General features: G+C 41.0%; 1 long non-coding RNA gene across 2 annotated transcripts in view; it reads right to left on the reverse strand.

The window, feature by feature from the left end:
* Positions 1–5,315: 5,315 nt before the first annotated feature.
* Positions 5,316–14,511, reverse strand: part of LOC145717898 (uncharacterized) — a 63,798-nt gene continuing 54,602 nt past the window's right edge. Inside the window, exon 5 of one of the 2 annotated variants that reach the window (XR_014141404.1) lies at positions 5,316–5,599. This is a non-coding gene — a long non-coding RNA (uncharacterized LOC145717898). Of the gene's footprint in view, positions 5,600–13,117; positions 14,393–14,511 lie in introns of those variants that run through there. The other variant, XR_014141405.1, reaches the window with a different exon arrangement.

The following is a 14,511-nucleotide window of genomic DNA, read 5'->3' on the forward strand; positions in this document are numbered from 1 at the left end:
AAATAAATAAAATCTTTAAAAAAAAAAAAGTGAAATTAAATAACATGAGATACAGACCATTCAAGATGTCATGGCAGCTCCAAAAATGAGTGGTCACTCACCTTAGAATGACCAAAAGTTCTTTATGAGGTGAGGACAATGGTTAGCACATGATTCCCTGTCATGGGTAGTTTGCCTACCAGATGGTGCCTGAACCTTTTACCTTCCCACTTTTGACTCACATCTTGTCCCAGACCTACCACAAGGAGATGAGGATGGAGAAAGGGACATCCATTTGTTTATTTCCTTGTTGTCAGAACAGCTAGAATTCTAATGTTTTGGTCGGGGGGTGGGATCACATCAGCATGGGTAGCATCAACAGGAACCTGAGTCACAATAGCTCTAACAACACAGCTGGGTTAAAACTATTTCATTAAAAGAATCTCTTCAAAATATCAGGTGCCCATTTATGCTGCCCAAAGTCAAACCCAAGAACTTGGCCTATGACACTCCAATTATTGTCAGGTCATCAAAAATTGGCTTCAGAACATAACTCCTTTTGGAAGTGTCCTTGATGATTGCTTTGCAACTCTGCCCGTGCATGTGTACTGCAAGATTCGTACCCTTAGCAACCTAGAATTTCTACTTATTTGCTTATGGTTGTTCTCAAGCACCACAAACACAAAGGGTAAAGGAGCTAGCTTTCTTTGTTAGACTCTTAAGTGTTTTCAGAACAGGGACCAGGTCTACTCTTTCTTTTCCATCCCCTTCCCACCTTAGAGCTTAGTATAATGCTCTGCATGTCAGAAACATTTGTTAATTTTAAGACAGTCTCTTCCGGAAAGATTAGAGAACCCTTTACCAGGATGTCAGAAAAAAGGAACCTGGGTGGATGAGCACCCTGAGATTACAGCATAAGCTAGATGCATCTCTCCTTCTCTCACATAAGAACAAATCCTAATGACAACTCATTGAAAAAGATAGATTTTTTTTTCCAGCTTTACTGAGGTATAAAAAATAGATTATCCAACCAATTTCCAAGGCTCTGATTTCTTTGTACCAGTGACTACCAATTTGTATTTTCAACCCAGACTAGTCTTTATAGGGCCTGTCTACTAGGTATTATTACTTCAGAGTCCCTTTACACTTCCAAACTGTCCAAAGCTGAGCTCATTTAGCCCCTAAAATATCAGGTCCACAAGAGCTGGGACTTGCTTTTGTTCACTGCTGGATCCCCAGGACCTAAAATAGTGCCTATCATGCAGGTGGGTGCTCAGTAAAGATTTGTTGAATGAACTGATGAATGAATGAGTGAAAAGACCTTGCCAGGAGGCCGAGTTTTCCATTAATGTTACACATTGCAAGAGTGTTCTCCAGCACTTGACAGTTAAGATTGAACCCTATACTTCTTCCCTTTATCTCATCCCTCCAGTCTCCTCTTCTTCCATCAAATCGCCCTCTCAGCTGCCTCATCCCTATCCATCTCTAAATATGCTCAGAATCTACTATCAAAAAACCACATGTTCCTTCATTATACAAGGCTATCCAGAAATCTGTTCTGAATCTCAGTTCTCCAGCCGGACCTCACCCTTCATACTCTTGTAATCTTGAAAACCCTAGAGCTCCCAACTTGCATCCCACTTTGTCTCTTCTGTGCCTTTCTCAGGCAAGGTCTGGCTTGCCTGCAATGCCTAGCTATCTCTTTCTTCTCCTTTAATACCCACTGCAGGCATCACCTCCCCTATGGAGCCTTTCCCAGTACCCTCCTCCTCCCAGGCAAGCAGACAAAGTGGTCGTCCTCTGTGCTCTCGTAATACCTTAATCCAGGACTTCCCAAACTTTTTCACATTTTGGTACACACAGAAGAAGGTTAAGGGTAAAAGGGCAAGGCTGTGGCCATAAGCAACTGGCCTTTGTCTCAGGACACCACAGGCCTTGTGCAGCAACATCTGGGTACACTTGTAACCCAGTCATGGCATACCAGCATGACATGTCACACTAGTTGGTAGCTCTGCTCTCAGCATGTCACAATCACTGCATTCACCCCACTGTATTATAATTATTTGTGTTTGCCCTTCATTGCACCTGTGAACTCCTCAAGGGCAAGAACCCTATAATCTCATTTTTCATGTTTTAAATTATCACACAGTAAAGTTGACTTTTCGATGTACAGTTCTATAAATGTTATCACATGTAGAGATTCCTGTAACCATGACCACAATTAGGATATAGAATAGCTCCATCACATAAGGTACCATCACACCCTTCCCTAACCCCTCACCCCTGGCAACCAAGGATCTGTTCTCTGTCACTATAGTTTTGTCTTTTGGAGAATGTCATATAAATGGAATCACACAGTACATAACCTTTTGAAACTGGCTTCTTTCAGCATACTGCCTTTGACATTTATCCAAAATTGTGTGTATCAAGAGTTTGTTCCTTTTTCTTGCTGAGTCGTATTTCATCATGAGGATTTAACACAGCTTGTTTATCCAGGCATCCCTTGAAGGATGTTTGGGTTGTTTCCAGTTTGGGGCAATTGTGAATACAGCTGTTATCAACTTTTGTGAAAGGTTTTTCTGTGAACATGAGTTTTCATTTCTCTAGGGTAAATAGCCAGGAGTGGGACTGTATGGGTTTTATAGCAAACATATATTTAGCTTTATGAGAAGCCACCAAATAGTCTCCAAAGTGGCCATACCATTTTGCTGGTCCACTGTCCTGGCAATCAGTGAGAGTTCCGGTTGTTCCACATCCTGTCTAGCACTTGGCATTGCCAGCATTTTTCCTTTTTGCCATTCTAGCAGGTGTGGTGCACCATCCCACTGTAGCCTTGACTTTTATCTTTGTACCCCAGTGCTTAGCACATTGGTAGGTTATCCATAAATATTCATTAAACTGAAACCAACTCATCCCGTTTTTTACTTCTGTTTTTAACCTCACTAATGTTTTCATTATACTTTCTACCAAGCTTTGTGTTTAAAAACCAAAGAAACTGCAGAAGGCTCCTTCCTACCTGCCTGTACTCACTCCTTCTACCAAGTTCTAAATGAATCATTCTCCTTACTGGAAGATTAGAATCTTCGTACCAGAAGATACAGCAACACAACCTCTAACTTTCTCTCAAACTTACACTGAACCTGAAGGCTTGCGATCCAGATCGTTTCTGAAAGGCTCTGCTATCACTCCTATCCTACTAGCGAACCATAAGAATCATCACCAGTAGGTAGATAATTGGATGAGCCAGGCACTGTGAAAGGAGATGTTCCTGTAGTAACTAACTTACCCCCCATCCCCACGAGGTAGGTATGATCCTCGTTTTATAGACATGAGGACTGAGACTTAATGAAACTGACAAAGTTGCCCACAGCCATACAGCCAGTAAATGAAGCACCAGGGTGCACGCCCAGGTCAGACTAGTTCCAGAAACTACAGTCCTAACCATTCTGTGCGGCAGCTCTACTGGGCAAAGGAACCAGGTGCTCTTTAATCAACAACAAAACAACCTCAAGTCCCTTTAATTTTGAAGGTTATAAAACTTCAGGAAAGTGAACCATTCTCAGGGACCTCCCAGTCTAGAGAGCCTGCACTGCCTGACTGGAGGACAGACTAAGGATTTTAGATCTTATTCCTGTGAAAAGTCAGCAGCACGAGTGAGACTCAGTTGAGCGAACTGGACCAGCATCACTTGCTCTGTGAAGACTGTCCCTGCCCGTTGAATCTTGAACCACGATTACACAGTTCTATGTTCTATACCTGATAGCATCCTCCACTGTAGACGAGCTGAAGTTATAATAATGGTTTGCTTTTTGTGCTGAGTCATAAAAATAAAATCATATTTTATGTATAAAAAGAAAACAAATAATATACTAACTTGGATCATCTAATGACTAAGTACATCCAGGGATAACATAGAACTCCAGTCTTCAGAGACTTACCTAGCACTAATTCTAATAAAACAAGACACACTAGACTTTTCACCAGATACATGGCGTTAAAACTATGGCCAACAAACTATCAAACCGGAATTCAGTGGTTTGGCTGTAACATTTTGATTTACGATATTTCTTATCTCTTTCATTACCTACTTTCTCCCCAACCTGTAAACAATATGCTTCAATGAGCTTGGAGCTGAATCCTTTTCTTTTCATGTTACTGATCAGGCAAGCAAGAGACACAAATCTCAGGATCCTAGGTCTTAAGCAGTCATTCTCCTTAATCCAAATATATTCAATCATTTCATCCTTCAGGTATGAAATCAGGAAGAAAATGTGTGCACTAAAAAGAAAAGTTATCCAATGAAATGACATCACAAGCAAACCGTAGTTTTGGGAGATCATAGTTGCTAGTTCCAAAATGTCACAGTTTTGTGTGTTTTAATCCCATAAAATGACAACATCAGTTTCTAAATTTTCCTTACAATGAACTACATAACAGAAAGAGGTTTCATTTGCACCCATGCAAACCGTCAAAACCATTTTAAAACAGTGTACCAAGTGATTACTACTATGGAAAATTATGGCAACTCTAAACACATTTGGCTCAAAGTGTCAAGTGATAAAAGTCAAGGGTAATGAATTTTACCCATTTGGAGAGCTTCTCTTAACCTGTGGCAGTTCCTTTATACGTGGGCCTCCACACAATGTTCTTATTGCAATGCTTAAACCCTCAATAATCACAGAATCTGCTGAAAGAATATCATTTAAACAAATCCCTAAGTGCCAGTGATTAATGAGAAAGCATTAAATAGCAGAATGACTGGAAACATTCCAATTAGCATTCCAAAGTGTATGCATTACTGACAAATTTCTCATACTTGAAACTTCAACAACCTTAAGAAAGACTTACATATTTATATAAACCATAAGTCACTCATCAGGGATCTGAAATTTCTGTAAAAAGTTTTTTTCCAAAGGAGAAAAAACTTATTTATCAAGACCACTGAAGATAAAGAAGCAATTAAATACAAACCAATTTGTATAGCCAACATAGCATTTTCTGTTTAAAAGTCAAAACTTTTCATCCTGACAGATATATTTGTCACTGAGAAGATACCGCTTTTAAAAAGAAAATAAGCACAGCACAATCCAATTTCCCTTGCAAAAAGCACCGTCAAAAGTTTACTGTGAATGATAGCCTACTATAATACCATATATAAGAACGAGCAGCTAAAAATCAGTTTCTCTCTTCCCAAAAGTGCCTCTGGACAGTTAGTCTTAAGGAAATAAACAGCCAAAGTAGTATAATGGTTGTTATACTTTTCTTGGACAGGATAGTCCTGCCTCACCTCCGATATTCTTTTTTAAAAATTAGAATTACCGAGACAAAACTCAGAAGGCTCCCATCACTTGTCTATCAAAGGCATCATTTTTGTAGAATTCTGAGACATGGTCTTCAACCCATGTGCAAATAAATTTATCCTACCGAGAAACATAAGCTAATCTCAGAAAACAATGATAAGACCCCGGATATTTGTACTTGAGGACTAGTACTCACTGGCATATATGTTCTCCTTCATCCTCTACTGCCTGGCCGAAGCCCCAGGGAATGGAAAAAGTCTGCCAAGTTTCTCCTTCAAGATCCTCGTCCATGGTAGGAAGGCAAAACAGCCCACCTTTTCCTAAGGAGGGAAGGAAAGAACTCCGTTCTTTATTCTTTTAAAAGAAGAATGATTGTATCATAGCAAACAACTGCTAGGCAAGAAGAGTGAGAGAGGAAGGAGAGGAGGAATCGATGCTGAGAGGCCAATCCTGTTTCATCCCTCAGCTACTTGGAAACCAGATATGCTTAGACAATCACGTGCTTTGAGAGATTTGAGGATGCAAAAGAGGAGTCGCTCTGTCTTTTGTAAATTATTAACGGACTTTTTTTTCCTGACCAAGACCGAAGCAGCACAGGTTACCATTTAAGAAAAAAGCAATCAGGGTTGGACTCGAGCATATAACAAGATTTCTTCTGATCGAAGTTCTGCCCCCGACCACTATGAATCAAGCCAACCCAGTGCAGTTAGAATCAAAAGTGATAGTATACTGGGAATGAACTGGCACCTTCTGAAGGTCTGAGGAGGTCACAACTGCAGTTTCCGCATTTGCCTCTGACGAAAATGAGTATTTGCTCTTCCTCATCTGAGAACTCACTACGGGGTATTTTGCGCTGTGAGCTGGAATAAAGCCACCTGCACACAACTCAGACAGCTCTCTTAGATTTCAAAGTGCTGCTAACCGCTCTCATGGCTTTCTTGTGTTTCATCCAAATTTGATATGTAGCACGTCTACCTTAAAGCTATTCAAAAGTTGCCAATTTTAATGCTAGATCCTACCCAGCAATTTAAACCCGGTGGAAAAATGCCAATCCGGGAAGCTTTCAGAAAGTGTTGGTTTCTCACGGCCAAGACAGGGGACATCGGGGGCACACTGTGTTGAGCAGTTTGGAATGTCTCTTTTTCTCTAGACCTGGATTTCTCAACCTCAGCATTATTGACATTTTGGGCCAGATATTTCTTTGTTGTGGGGCTGCCCTGTACACTGGAGGTTGTTGAGCAGCATCCCTGGCCTCTAACCACTAGATGCCAGCAGCATCTCCCCAGCTGGGACAACCAAAATGTTTCCAGACCTTGCCAAATACCCCCTAGGAGTTAGCATCACTCCCGGCTGAAACCACCGTGCTAGACTCATTTGTTGGGTGAAGTTGTTCAAAAGAGGAGGAATGTTATTTACATTTGAGATAGGCTCCTGCCAAAGACAGGTGGTAGGTAAAGTCAAGGCTGTGGGTGAACCATACAACTCATATGCAGGTGGCCAATTTGATTTGTCAAAATAGAGACGTAGCTGAGGTGGGGAATACCAACTCTCCATGGACATCTGCTAAACTGCTCACTACCTGTGATGATTAATTCTGTGTCACCTTGACTGGGCTATGGGGTGTCCAGATTTTTGGTTAAACATTATTTGGGGTGTACCTGTGAGGGTGCTTCCAAATGGATTAACATTTGAATCAGTAAACTGAATAAAGAAGACTGCCCCCCCCCCCCGCAATGTGAATGGGCCTCATACAGTCCACTGGAGGTCTGAATAGAACAAAAGGTGGAGGATGGGAGAATTTGTTCTCTCTGCCTAGTCTTGAGCTGGGCCATGGGTCTTCTCAGGCACTCCGACTGGAACTGACACCATTGGCTCTCCTGGGTCTCCAGCTTACAGATGGCAGATCATGGGACTTCTCAAACTCCAGAATCATACGAGCCAATTCCTTAGAATACATCTCTAGGAACCCTTGTCCAAATATGTGCGTGTGTGTGCGTGTGTGTATTCCATTGGTTCTGTTTCTTGGAGAGTCCTAATACACTACTATAGTTTGCAAGTCTCCCAAACCTGCCATTTAAAATATGTTAATTTCTCCTTCGTTACAGATCCTTCATTTTACCTTGGTTTCTGTCATCCCATTGCAAGTAAGTTTTGCTCTGGCAAACTATTCTGAGCTGATCTTTGACAGCCAAACAAATCTAGGCAGAGATAATGAGGACATAGATTCCCTGTCTATTCGTGTAACCTTAACCAACCCCAGTTGAGATGCTTCCTTATGAGCCTCAGATTAGCACACACACACAAAAAGCCTTTTCAATTAAACACAATAACAGCAGTCTATTTAAATTCAACACTGAGAAAATTAGGCAGATGATTTCAAAAGCAAAAGTGCAGTTCGAGTCCACAGGTGATGGCGGACATCTTGTCATTAAGAAGAATGGTAGGTCTAAGGGAGCAGTCTTGCAGAAAGGAAGTTGTCTTGGGAGAAGAACAGCCTTCGGAGCCTCAGAATTTGCTTTCTGAGTAGCAGTGGGTGTGACCCAAAGGAAGGCAAGTTCCTTACATGGTAAACTGTGTCAGTACGGCTGTCTGTCCACTCCAGGGCTTATTCTGGAAATTAGTGCGGAGGGTCAGTCTCTGAAGTGCTGAGGTTTGTGCTTTCAGGATCCTCTGAAAAAAAGGGTCCTGAATAGGCAGGGGAAGAGAGGTGCATGCCCCATTTGCTTTGGGACAGGAAAGAGAAACAGAGTATTTAAATGAGCACACTGGTGTCCTGAAATGGGTAACCCACGTCCTCCTCTATGGACTGGATTGGAGGAGAAGGAAACGGTCTGCCTTGGGAAATGTCCAGGATGCTCAGTGTGGCCTGGATGGGGGGAAGGACCCTCCAGTTAAGCGCCGGGTCCTCGAAGCAGGAGCTTCAAGAAATAAATCTATTTCTAGCCTATTTCCCAGCTTTATTCCTTGGCTGTGTGCTGTGGATTTTTCTTTTCTTTTCTTAACTTGGCAACACTCATTTCTTAATAATGTCAAGAGCTACCAACTGGATTGCTGCAGCTTTACATCATTGCTGGATAGCAAGGATTTACTAAAAACCAACCAAATGGTCTGCACAGTGGCAAATATGAAAGACTTAGATCACGTGTTGCTACCCTCAAAAAGCTTAAATTCTAGGATTCTATGGAGAGATGGTAAATATCCAAGAGCTGCAGATTTGGAACATTTCATGTCATGTTCTCATTTGTTCTTACATCAAACTGGATTATTTTGCCTACTTCAAAATACTAAGGTATACTTTGAGTGATTTTATTTATTATTTTTTAAGATTTTATTTATTTATTTGACAGAGAGACAGAGAGAGAGAGCACAAGCGGGGAGAGGGGCAGAGGGAGAGGGAGAAGCAGGCCCCCCGCTGAGCAGGGAGCCTGATGTAGGGCTCGATCCCAGGACTCCAGGATCACGACCTGAGCCGAAGACAGACGCTTAACCAACTGAGCCACCCAGGCGTCCCATTGAGTGATTTTAAATTACCTATGAACATAATAATCTTTTTTGACTAGCCAATAGAAAAATAAGACTACTATTTTATAGTTGAGAAGATAATTTTACAACACTCTAAGGAAGCTGTTGAGAATTATTTCAAATTGTTCAGATAAAGTCCTTAATTCTGGGTCTGACATTCAAGGTCTGACATTTCAGTGCCATCATTTTCCACCTCCAAACATTTGTTTTTTCTCTGTCCTCCCATTAGAACGCCAATTGCCTTCTTCCTGACCAAAATCAATCTTTCCTCAAACACCTGATTCACAGCTTACTCTTAAGATGCCTTCCTCTTTCTCTAAGAGAATTAATCTCGCCACCTCAGTACTTGGAAAGGACACAGTACCTCTATAAAGCAGCTATCACATTCTGCCGTACATGACAGGTACTTGTGTATAATTTTGCGAAGCTCACTTATTGTGCTAGCAGGCTTCTTGTAGCTACTTCAGCATTTTCTACATAGATGATCATGCGATCTACAAATGAAATCAGTTTTGCTTCTTCCTCTTCTTATCCTTCTCTCCCCACTTCTCCCCCCTGCCTTAATGTACTGGTTAGAACCCCCAGTACAATACTGAATAGAAGGGAAATCCTTGCCCTCTTCCTGATCTTATGGGGAAATCATTCTTAAATAGTGGCAAGAGTTGATAAACTGAATTTTATCAAAAAAAAATTTTTTTTATCAAAAATTTTTAAAGTGTGGTGTTCAACAGGGTGGATGCAGAGAAAATATTTTTGTGTTTCTGCAGAGGTGGGGATTTCTGAATAAATTTTGCTGAAAACTTGGGATCCAGAGCGAAGAGCAAGCCTTGGGAAGGTAATTTAGAAGAGTATAGATACTGAGAGAACTCCAGAGAGATTCACTTAACTCTGGAGGTTTGTGTTAACATTTCAAGGGAAAATGAGGCTCCAGGGCCTTGGGGAGCCAGCCATTCAGGCTTATCAAGTCATTAAAAAGATACATTCCAAAAGGTTAGAGTGAGAACCCAGGATCCTTTCACCCCATCCCCAAGAAGCAAAAGTTTTATTCCCTCTTTTTGAGAGAAGAGGCGGAGACAATTGCCTTTTTCTCCTGTATATAAGCAGAGAAAATCCATTCTTCTCCATCCCTCACCTATGCATCATCTGGTCCCTCACAGGAGAGATTTTTTCCATCTGACTTTAATTGTGAGGCCCCAGGCGGTAAGGTCTGGGGCAAGGAGGCCAATGCAATGATTATTATGTAAATAACACTAATGATAGTCTGTCTCTGATTCAGAAACCTCATGAACACAATCAGGATAAAATTAATGAGATGAGTATTAAAAACCCAACAAAAAGACTCTATGCTTTGCTTTCTCTGTCTCTCTTGCTGCAGGAAGCTATAAAGAATAGGTCTTAATTTTCTGAAAATTGGTAAATGCCTTTGGGTCAAAAGCAGCTTCTGTGCTCATTTACCTGTTGGGTTTCTCCTTCATTTTTTTCCTTTTTTTTTCCCCCCTCTGATTAAATATACATAACATTAAATTTGCCATTCTAACCATTTTTAAACGTACAGTTCAGTGACATTAAGTACACTCACAGTGCCATGCAACCATCACCTCTATCCATTTCTAGAACTTTTTCATCATCCCCAAAAGAAACTCTGTACCCCTGAAGCAGTAATTCCCCATAACCCCTTCCCACAGTCCCTGGTAATCTCTATTCTACTTTCTGTCTCCATGAATTTGCCTACTCTAGGTACCTCCTCATATAAGTGAAACCACACAGTATTTGTTCTTTAGTGTTTGGCTTATTTTACTTAACATGATGCTTTCAAAGTTTATCCATGTTGTTACATGTATGAGAATTTCATTCCTTTTTAATAGATGAGTAATATTCCATGGTAATGGATAGACCACGTTTTTATCCATTTACCTGCTGATGGACACTTGGGTTGTTTCCACCTTTTGTCTATGGTGACAAATGTTGCTATGAATATTGGCGTACAAGTATGTTTGAGTTCCTGCTTTCGATTCTTTTGAATATACACCTAGCAGTGAAATTACTGGATCATATGGTATTTCTATGTTTAACTTTTTGAGAAACTGCCAAACTGTTTTCCAGAACAGCTACACCATTTTTCATGCCCACAGCAATGCACAAGGGTTTCGATTCGCCGCATCCTCGCCAACGCGTGTTATTTTACATTTTCCTTCACTTTTGTGCTTTTGTCAGCTCTTTGGTAATTTTAAGCTTTATAAAAAATATTTTATCCAGAGAACTGGTCTGAATAACTGACCCTGCCACCCTCAGAAACAGGAGACCTCCCTTTACTTCTTCTGCAAACTTCTATGACAGTACCACACAGATTTGGTAATAAACCTCAAAGTAATATCATTGGCTCTATTAAATAACAAAAATTCAACAGAGTAAAACTTCAAGATTTAATTGGCTATGTTGAATGATTCATGAATTGGGCCGCATCCCATCCAGCAAGTAGAAAGGAACCCAAGGAGCTGTACAAAATGGAAGGCTTTTATAGACAGAAGGGAACAGGGATAAAGAAAGAGCAGATTACATCATCTCCCTTTGGGGGATAGAAGAGAGTCTATGTGGCAGATTACCTCATTGGTGCTAACTAGAAAATTCCAGACTGACCCATGAAGACTATATTCCCAGGGAAGTCTGAAACCGATTAGGTTAGGTATCAAGCCCTGGTTTGGTGAGGTGGGCCTGGTACAAGTGACTCCATTTGGGGTCTATGGTTCTCTTTTTAACAGCTCTATAGCATCAGAGAAACCTTTTACTTCTGATAGAAAAGTGAGAACAAATACATCTTTAACTTTACATTAAGATATATATTATTTTGAATTCCTAGGTGCATTTTTGGTATTTCTCCATATACAGATTTCTGCCCTTCTCATGTGGTTGGCACACTGTTAACACAGAATGAACATGTTAACTCTAAAGATACATCATCCACAGAATGAATGATTTTAAGTTGAAACCACCCTTTGGAGACTGGCCTGCTTTGTGTTTCATACAAAATTTTTTGTCTAGTAACAATAAAAGCTGACTTTAATGAAAATTGAGGACATGTTAGTGCTACTCTTCTGCTATCTATATGCTGTCATTTATTTTTGTATTTCCTTTTATTTTCTCTATAAAAGAGTTAGGAAATTTCACATAGCTTGCTGAGGATAAAACCAATCTTTTTCAACTTTGAACTTATAGTTAGAAATCATAAACATAGGGTGAGATTTTATCCTTCCTGTAGAAAGAAAAGGAAATGTCATTAAAAACATAAATTGATTACAATCTTCTGAAATTGAATGGGGAATTTTCTCATCCCAAATTCCCTCTGTCAATCTAAATGCTCCAGTAATATTGTTCAAGGTTCAGATAAGTTGGCTATTAAATAAATTAGCTTTGAACATAAAAGTGGCATTCAAAAACCTGGCTAGCCATGAAAGATGTAAGTTGAATTGTCCGTGCAATGAAAAATGAGGAAAGGATTAGAAAAGCTCATTACTTAGAATTTGCACAGCAATTCATATTTTCTATGCTTCTATAATCAGATGCAAGTCATTGCTCTAAAAGGCCCTGTGCAGTTTTTAGTGGGCACCATTTTCCATAAAACTCACAAAGGCAGAATTTCCTATTTCCACCGATCTTCCTTCCCTATCATTCATTCAATGTTTACTGAGTACCCAGAGTGAGCCAGGTACTGTGCTAGGCAGCAGGGCTAGAGAAATGAATAAGGTCTGGGCAAGTTCACTGACTTCGGCACCTCCTTCCCCACAATGTTTGAGACTGCTGGTTGCAGTTTTGTTGCAGTTTTTGTCTCCTTGCCCAAACTCTTTGATCATTCATCATCCACCACTTCATACCCATCTCCTATTTGATACTCAACATGTCTTTATCTCTAAAGCACTGCTATTCAGGTCTGCTTCACTCCCTCTATGTTCTACATCTTCTAAACCAGTCCCAATCACCCTCCTTTCCTCAGCTCTGGAATTGGTTCGGTGCAATGCCCACTGCCCCCAATGAGAGCTGGGATTAAGGATGACAGGTAATATACAGGACACCCACTATATTTGAATTTCGGATAAACAATGATTTTTTTAGTGTAAGTATATTCCATGTAATATTTGAGATGGGATATACTTATATTAAAGGGGTATGCTATGGAACTTGTTAATGGGTTGAGTAATATTGTGATTCGTATTATACTGTAGCCTCCTAATTTTAGAAGTACTGCGGCAAGTACTAAACAATTATTTGACATTATCTGAAATTCAGATATAACTGGGAGTCCTGTATTTTTATTTGTTTACCTAGTCAGGGTAAACAAGATACATTCCTCAAGGAACTGACCACCGTGAATTAATGCATGTGCTCCTAGGTGAATTACAGTAGGACTTGCTTGGGACTAGTCTTAGGTTGGATTTGCCCCCCCCACCCCCACCCCCGCCCTAGAAGCAGGCCCTGAGGGAAAGATCTGAGTGCAAGTGGTTTATCTGGGAGGTGACATAAGAGAGGGAAGAGAAGGAAGTCAATGCGGTGTGCATTAACCAACAAGTTACTGCTGTGGATAAGCAAGAACCTGCTTCAGAGCTGTCTCCCCCAAGGAACAAGAACGCTGCGATATCTTTCTTCAGCTCACATTTGGCATTAATTGAGGACCACTGCTGAGGATCTGAATTCCCCTGCATTTCCAGCCAAGCATGTCTCGGCAGCCAGATGAAAGCCTCTGGCAGAGTGGTAGTGAAAGCCTGCAGAAATGGGGAGTGCCAAGGGGAGATGAACAGGCACTACCGTGACAGCATCTGCTACAGTGATATCTCTGGATCATGAGCCCTGTATAAACTGAGTTAATTTGGGAATCAAGTTTAAGTCCAAAAATCATGGGAAGTAAGAATTGGGAAAGACCTCAAAGATAATCGAGTCCAACTCCCTTATCTCGCAGATCAGGGTGTTATGGCTCAGGGAATTACTTACCCAAAGGCAAAGAGTTACCTATTGACAGGTCTAAGATGCTATTTCTATTATTATGAGGTCACCATCAAACACTGATGGGTGATGTGCAAAGAATGTTCACATTTCATGGACGCCGGTGTGAGCATTCTACACCCAAGAGAGAAGTAGCTCTTTGAGTTTGGTTAGGAGTGGGGTGTTGGGCAAACACCAGAGCTATCTGGTAATTATGTAGGCCCAGAAGGGATGTTCTCACTGTGAGCTGAAAATCCAGCCTCCTGCTTGGGTCTGGGAGACAGAGTAGGATGTAAGTTAGGAATCGCACCTCTTGCATGCAGAGGTTGCCCTGCACCAGTACCATGTCACTGACCTTTTTCTGTTCCCCATCCTCAGGTTATTGAGGTGCCCAGTGTTCCCCAGTTCACACGAAGATCCCATCTTAAAAAACTCACCTGGAGGAGGCCAGAGCAAGCTGGGCTCACCTCTCCACTCTATCACTCCAGTATTCCTCCAGAGGAGTCCCACACAAACCTTAGGGGTGGACGGAATCCTTGTTCTGATTCGCTCCCAAAGTTTTGTGTGAAAATCAAGTGGGATCATGGTGTGAAATCTCTAAATTTCTATAGATTTGCGATCTATAAAAGATAACATGTAACTGAAATATTCCAGCTCCTGGTGTAGAACTGCCACATAGTAGATGCTCAATAGAGGTTTAATGAATAAGGGACAGAGTCCCTGAATTGTAATTCATTGC

This window comes from Leptonychotes weddellii, chromosome X (assembly GCF_054177405.1).
Source record: "Leptonychotes weddellii isolate Sample4059 chromosome X, ASM5417740v2, whole genome shotgun sequence".
Taxonomy (NCBI): domain Eukaryota; kingdom Metazoa; phylum Chordata; class Mammalia; order Carnivora; family Phocidae; genus Leptonychotes; species Leptonychotes weddellii.